Genomic DNA, 7,650 nt, shown 5'->3' on the forward strand with positions numbered 1-7,650 from the left:
TGCACAGCAAAGGAAACCATAAACAAAATGAAAAGGCAACCTACGGACTGGGAAAAAATATTTGCAAATGATGCAACCGACAAGGGCTTAATTTCCAAAATATACAAACAGCTCATACAACTCAATAATAAAAAACAAACAACAGAATCAAAAAATGGGCAGGATACCTATATAGACATTTCTCCAAAGAAGATATATGGATGGCCAATAGGCACATGAAAAGATGCTCATCACCACTAATCATTAGAGAAATGCAAATCAAAACTACAGTGAGGTACCACCTCACACTGTTCAGAATGGGCATCATTAAAAAGCCTACAAAGAGAGTGGAGAGAGTGTGGAAAAAAGGGAACCCTCCTACACTGTTGGTGGGAATGTAAATTGGTGCAGCCACTATGGAGAACAGCATGGATGTTCCTTAGTAAACTAAAAATACAGTTACCATACGGTCCAGCAACCACACTCCTGGGCATGTATCCAGACAAAACTATAATTCGAAAAGATACACACACCCCTATGTTCATAGCAGCACTATTTACAATAGCCAGGACATGGAAGCAACCTAAATGTCCATCAACAGATGAATGAATAAAGAAGATGTGCTATATATAGAAAATGGAATATTACTCAGCCATAAAAAAGAATGAAATAATGCCATTTGCAGCAACATGGATGAACCTAGAGATCATCATACTAAGCAAAGTTAGTCAGAAAGAGAGACAAATATCTATGATATCACTTATATGTGGAATCTAAAATATGACACAAGTGAACGTTATCTCTGAAACAGAAACAGAATCATGGATATAGAGAACAGACTGGTGGTTGCCAAGGGGGAGGGAAGGACTGGGAGTTTGGGGTTAGCAGATGCAAACTATTATATATAAGATGGATAGACAACAAGGTCCTATTGTATAGCACAGGGAACTGTATTCAATATCCTGTGATAAACCATAATGGAAAAGAATATATATATAACTGAGCCACTTTGCTGTACAGCAGAAATTAACACAATTGTAAATCAATTCTACTTCAATACAATTTTTAAAAAAGACTCAGGTCTGAGATGTGAGGCATCACTGCAGGAACTCTGACCCCAGGACTCCTGTTGCTTGGCCTGGCCTATTCTCATGAGGGAACATGGTGCTGGGATGTCCTGACTTCCCTCTCAGGGTGTGCATGTGTGTGTGGTATGTGGTACGTATATGTATGGTGTGTGTGTGTGTGTGTATTTTTTGGTGTGTGTGTGTGTGGTGTGTATGTGTGTGTGATATATGTATGTATGTGGTATGTACATAGATGTGTGTACGTGATGTGTGCATGTAGTGTGTGTATATGTATGTATGTATGGGGTGTGTGTATACATGTGTGTGGTGTGTGTGTAATTTCTGTGTATATGTGGTAGGTGTGGTGTATGTATGTGTGTGGCCTGTGTGGTGTGGTACATGTATGTGGCATGTGTATATGCGTGTGGTGTGTACATGTCTGTATGTGGCATGTGCAGTGTGTATGGCACATGTGATATATGTATAAGTGTATGGTGTGTGTATGTAGTATGTATATATGTGTGTATGTGCCACAGTATAAGTATTTAGTGGGTGTATATGTGTGTGTGTGATGTGTGGTATGTGTATGTATATGGTGTGTATATACATATGTGTATGCAGTGTGTGTGGTGTGTGTGGATGTGTGGATGTGTATATAGCACCTGACTGCGATACCGTCCACTTCCTCCAAGAACAGGGTTCAGGATTCCCAGGCCTTCACAAGTGAAGTTCAAAGCCTCTACCTGCGCACCGAGTTGTCTGAGATGGGACGTCTGGAGGACATTTGCCAGCCCCAGGTGAGTGGGGCTCCTGGGGTCCCCCTGGCCTCCGAGTTGCTCCCCTTGGTCCACTCCACAGCTCTGGGTGTCAGCAAAGAGGGGCCAGGGCTCCCTAGAAGCCAGCTCTGCCTCGCTCACCTTGGGACCCCAGAGGATGCAGGGGTACAGTGCGTGGACGAGTACATGGGTTGGCCTTGCCCATCCAGCACCTCTGCACCTGGCTTCTCTGTGGATGCCTGCCCACCATGTGTCCACCTGGACCCTGCTGGTCCTCGTCAACCTCTGCACCTGGACAGGTCCACCCCAGGAACACCCGGGGGCCTGCTGAGGTCAACTCACTGGAAGCATCACCGTGGCCTCTCTGGGACTCTCCTTGGGCCTCTCGGAGCAGCTAGACCTCCCCACCGCCCACGCTGACAGCAGGGATCCAGGTTGCAGAGGAAGGAGAGGTGGGCTCTCTGGGCGGCCGGTCAGCTGGTGGAGGGGGCGGAGCCTAAAAGACAGGTGGTAGGAAAGCAGGACCCCATACCGAGAAGGATACCTAGAGAGGTCCCACTAAGCCAGCAGAGGAGCTGCTTACCACTGCCCCAAACAGGCAGCACCCCAAGCATCCCTGGGGTATGCTGCCTCGGCCTGGGCACCTGGGACTGGCAGAATGGCCCTGGGAAGGCCAGGGCTGTAGTAGTGATTGTGTGGCAGCTGGAGGCAGGTGACAAGGCCAGGGAATCCCTCTCTTGTTCCCGTCACCATCGCCAGCTTGCTCAAGAGAGAGCCCCTTGCCCAGGCCATTAGCTTTGCCCTTGGAATGTGTCCAGAGAAAGAAATCTTTTTTTCCTGGGGATCCTTCTAGCAGGCAGACGTCAGATTCATGTAAGAAACGGGAAGCACTGTAAGGGTTCCACTTGCCCTCTGTGCCGCCCTCGTGTCCTCCTACTGGGCGTCATTCCCAGTAGGCATGGGCCCATATCGGGCAGAGTCAAGGGGGCTTTTCCTGCTGTTGTGATCCATGGTCGAGGGCCAGCAAACTGCAACCCATGGGCCTTGTCCAGGGGGCTACCAGTCTGTATAACTAAAGTCTCATTTGTTTGTACGTTGTCTGTGGCTGCTTTCACTTGAGTAGTTGTAACAGAGACCCCATGGTGCCCAAAGATGAAAATATTTACTGCCTGTCCCTTCAAGGAAAAGTTCACCAGCCCCACGAATTAGAAGCACACACTGTGATAGGCGTAAAAGTCCTGTGGCCCGTGGATCCAACAGCCAATCTGCAGAAAATACCCAGGTCAGGGTAAGATGTCATGCACCACCATGTGTGTGCAACCAGCCAAATGCAGATGCGGGCAGGGGGATGGGCTCTAGAGGCAAACATTTCTTCAACGAATATTACAGAGAATAAAGGATGGGGTGGGACAGCAGTGATAGATTAAAAGAGTGGACCTTTCTTGGATCTGGTTCAAATAAACTGTAAAAAGAACTTTTGGGAAACAACTGGAAATTTGAACACTGATTGGATATCTAATGAAAATAAGAAATTATGGTTAACTTTTCAGATGTGATAACAGTATTGTGGTTATATTTTAAAAGTGTCTATTTTTTTGAGGTAAGATATGTACCGCAATGTTTACAGATGAAATGATATGATATCTTGGATTCACTTCAAAATAACAAAAAGGGGAATTAGTTGGGGTGTGGAGAGAGCAGGAAGGACTGTAGGTCGACGTACCAGATGACGGTACATAGGGGTGCATTATAAAATTCTGTCTACTTTTATGTATGTTTGGGATTCTCTGTAATAAAGAGTTAATAAAATAAAATGAAACAAGGCACAAAGACGAGAGAAATTTAAAAGAGCCTCCTTCGCAAACTGCTATGCAAATAAATTTGAATACCTAGATAAAAAGAATGATTTTCTAAAAATATATAAATGATCGAAATTAACCCCTGAAGACTAGAAAACATAAGCCTTAATAAATGCTACAAAGGCATAGAATACAATTCAATAGCCATCACTCTGAGAAGATGGGAATAGATGGGGATACAGCAAATATGCACCGACCCAAAAGGCAACAGAATCATAGATTTACGACCACTGAATGGGGATGAGGCAAGGACACAGCCGATCAAGAGGGAGAAATGGGACACAGGAGAAGGGAGGGGGAAGAATGATCATTAATGCAGATATGACTGGTTGCCCAATAAACCCAAAATAATCAGCTAAAAGTAGAATTCTGTACAGTTGCAACTAACAAAAATAATATACACATATCAGGGGCTATCCAATACATAAATGGCATAAAAAGATATAATGGAATAAAATATTCCATACACAAAAGCAATTCATTAAAGAAAAATATTTAGAAATAATCTTAACCATAGATGTACAGGACCTACATAAAGAAAACTTTGACCTGCTATTGAAAGACACAAAAAGGCTTGTACTAGAATAGTAAAGTCATTTCTACAGCTGCAGCAGTTAGGATAGATTGATCTCGTATAAGAAATTTACAGAACAGCGTCCAAAATTAAGTCAAAATGTATGGAAATTTAGTAGGAGATAGGGTGGCATTGTAGCAATGGGGGCAACAATGGACCATTCAATAACTAATACTGTGACAACAGATTAGCCATTTGGGAAAAAATAAAGCTATATTTTTGATAGAATAAAGTTATTTTACTCTAACTTGATACCAGATATAAAAGAAATTTAACTATAAAACCAAAAATTTTCTAGAAGTAAACGTGATTTAAAAATAATAATAAAGGCCTTTCTAAGCAATGCCAAACAAAATTGATTTTAAAATGATTGATACATTTGTTTAAATTAAAATAATTTTAAACTTTGGTACGATAAAGTTAACAAACAAATGGGAGAAAATATTTGCAACACATGGGACAGTCCAATCTCCTAAGTCGACCAAGAGCACTCACACACCAACTGGAAAAGGACAACCTATAGGACCATTGGCAAAAATATTAAAAAGCACTCAACATCACTCATAACTCAATAAATGCAAAATAGAATGAGATTCTCTTTTCATTCAAACGCCCTGATAATCTGCATCGTTGAAAGATGGGTAAATTGATGTGGTCTTTTTCAAAAGAAATTTGGCAAGATTCCTGACTTCCCTGGTGGTCCAGTGGGTAAGACTCTGCACTCCCAATGCAGGGGGCCCAGGTTTGATCCCTGGTTGGGGAACTAGATCCCATATGCTGCAACTGAGAAGCCCGCACGCGGCAACTAAAAAGTCCACATGGGCTTCCCTGGTGGCGCAGTGATTGAGAGTCCGCCTGCCGACGTGGGGAACTCGGGTTCGTGCCCCGGTCTGGGAAGATCCTACATGCCGCGGAGCAGCTGGGCCCCTGAGCCATGGCCACTGAGCCTGCGCGTCCGGAGCCTGTGCTCTGCAACGGGAGAGGCCACAACAGCCCCGGTCTGGGAGGATCCCACATGCCGCGGAGCAGCTGAGCCCGTAAGCCATGGCCACTGAGCCTGAGTGTCTGGAGCCTGTGCTCCGCAATGGGAGAGGCCACAACACTGAGAGGCCCGCGTACCGCAAAAAGGGGGGGAAAAAAAAGTTTATGTAGATTAAAAAAAAAAAAAAAAAAAAGTCCACATGCTGCAGCTAAGGTCCCGCGTGCCACAGCTAAGACCCAGCACAGCCAAAATAAATAAATTAAATAAATATTTTTAAAAACCCAACAACTTATTTCCACGTATGCTTTGGCCCTGATGGATTTTGGCAGGGGGGTGTTGTACTACCAGGAAATGATCCTAAGAACATATACTTGCAAAATTCACCAAGTAAAATTTCCTGTAAAATGTCCTGGAGTGTTGTCTGCAGGGGCCAACGGCTGGAAACAGCTTCAAAGTCCACCAGTGGGAAACTGCTTAGCCACGGTACCATGATCAATCTACCAGAAAACGTTAAAAAAGGAGTTGCTTTTGCATCATGATTCAGAGGAGTGTATAGTATGATGCTAATTGTATGGATGCTGAGTATGCATAAACGTTTTTTTCTGAAAGTATACACAATAAATGGTTAATAGCAGATACCGTGGAAGAGAGAGACTGTTGGGAGGTGGACTTTTAATTTTACATATTTCACCAATTCAGTATTGTTTGAAATCGATCATGTGCAGGTATTACTTTTAATACAAACCAAATCGAAACAATAACAAAAGCACACAGACAAAGCACAACAGAACAATAAAAAATCCATTATCTCAACTGAGGGTGCCAAAGGTACGGACCTATTTATCCTAATAAGTCTATGAATAATAAATCATTTCAAGAGCTTCCAGGCAGTTATGCTGGTCCAGAGATGGAGTGAGTGCGCTCAAGCAGCGAGCACCGGCCCCAAAGGTACTAGTGGTATCCTGAGGGTGCTGGACCTCGACCCCACTGTGAGTGGGAAGGATGGCTCATCCTTGCATCAGGCTGCCCCCTAGGAGGGGTTATGCCACACCTTTCTCTGCAGAAAGTGCCTCGGAAATTCAGTGGGATTGAATGAGTCACAGGAAAACACTCTAATTCTAATAATTGATAAAACACACATTAAGAAGTTAACAAACATCACAATGCCTCATCCTTAACAAGTCATACATGTCTCACATCTCCATGTCTCCTGAACCTCAGCTGGACTTATTACTCCCGGTCACCCCTTGGTGAGACCTTGCTCTTAACGGCATCCCAGGTGAGGTAGGTAGGAGTTGAACTTGATGGTCTCTCTAATCTCGAGTCCCGAGATGCCAGGTCTCTGGGTCTAAGATTTGAGCTCAGTGAAGGAACCCATCCAGGCTGGGTGTTGAGGGACACAGGGGGCATTTGGGACACAGCCTTGGGCTCGAGCCCCATAAGGGAAGCCACAGGGCTTAACTGGTCTGAGCAACACTCAGAGCACGGCACTCTGTGGAGAAAGGAACGCTATCCCAGAAGGACGTCAGCTGCGAACAGGCCTGCGTGGGGACTGCGGTGCTTCCTGTGCCCTGTGGATGGCATTACAAGTCCCCTTCCTTCCTGAGCCCCTGCCTGTGGGGAGGAGGCCAGGGTAGTGGCAGCAGGACCCTGGTACCTCTTGAGGCGGGGATGGCCCCGGCCTGACTCCTGAGCGGAAGCTGACATGTTAATGCTGGCAGGCCGGGCTGCAGAAGTGAGGCCTTCATTCGATTTGGGAGTGCCTCTCCCGGCCCAGGCCTCTGGTTTGGCTCCTATTGAATTAGTCAGCTAAGCAGAGCAGGAAGGAGCTGTTCACCTAATTGCACTTGATGGATCTCTTCGTCTTGTTCAGATGCCAGATGTAAGATAGATGCCCCCTCTTTGCATCTGAGCCCCAAGCTGGTGCTTTGGGGTCAGCAAGTGGCCGCTCCACACACCACCTCCCCCAGCTTTAGCTGAGGGGCTGGGCCCCCCATAAGGAGCGCCCTGACAGGGGCTGCCAGGGGCAGGAGGCAAGCTCAGTCCCAGCAGTGACGGAGGCTGGGGAGGTGACAACAAAGGCAGACCCCGCGGGCGTGCCATTGACTCTCACTCTGCGGGGTTAAGGGCTCCTTGTCTGGGTAATTGTCTCCCCTTTAATTACAGTGACTGAAAGTGCCTCCTAATTTACTTTAGGACCCTCAGATGACATCTTAAGAAGGATCACATCCGCTCCCCAGCACGGCCCCGGGAAGACAGCACTGGCCCCTGCGGCCATTCAAAGACTGCAGCTTCTGCTCTGGGTCTCTGTTCTGCATCTGCTCCCTGCTCATTCTCTTGCCCCACCCCGCCCAACACAATTTTGGTGAAGATGCAAGTGGGAAACAGAGAACAGAGAACAAGAGGGGTGACA

The 7,650-nt window shown here is 45.9% G+C and overlaps 1 non-coding gene across 1 annotated transcript; it reads left to right on the plus strand.

The window, feature by feature from the left end:
- Positions 1-4,945: 4,945 nt before the first annotated feature.
- TRNAG-CCC (transfer RNA glycine (anticodon CCC)) lies at positions 4,946-5,018 on the plus strand. Its single transcript has one exon. It is a non-coding gene; the product is annotated as a tRNA-Gly (tRNA).
- Positions 5,019-7,650: the final 2,632 nt, after the last annotated feature.

The sequence above is a fragment of the Lipotes vexillifer genome, unplaced genomic scaffold (assembly GCF_000442215.2).
Source record: "Lipotes vexillifer unplaced genomic scaffold, Lipotes_vexillifer_v1.1 scaffold1268, whole genome shotgun sequence".
Classification (NCBI taxonomy): Eukaryota; Metazoa; Chordata; class Mammalia; order Artiodactyla; family Lipotidae; genus Lipotes; species Lipotes vexillifer.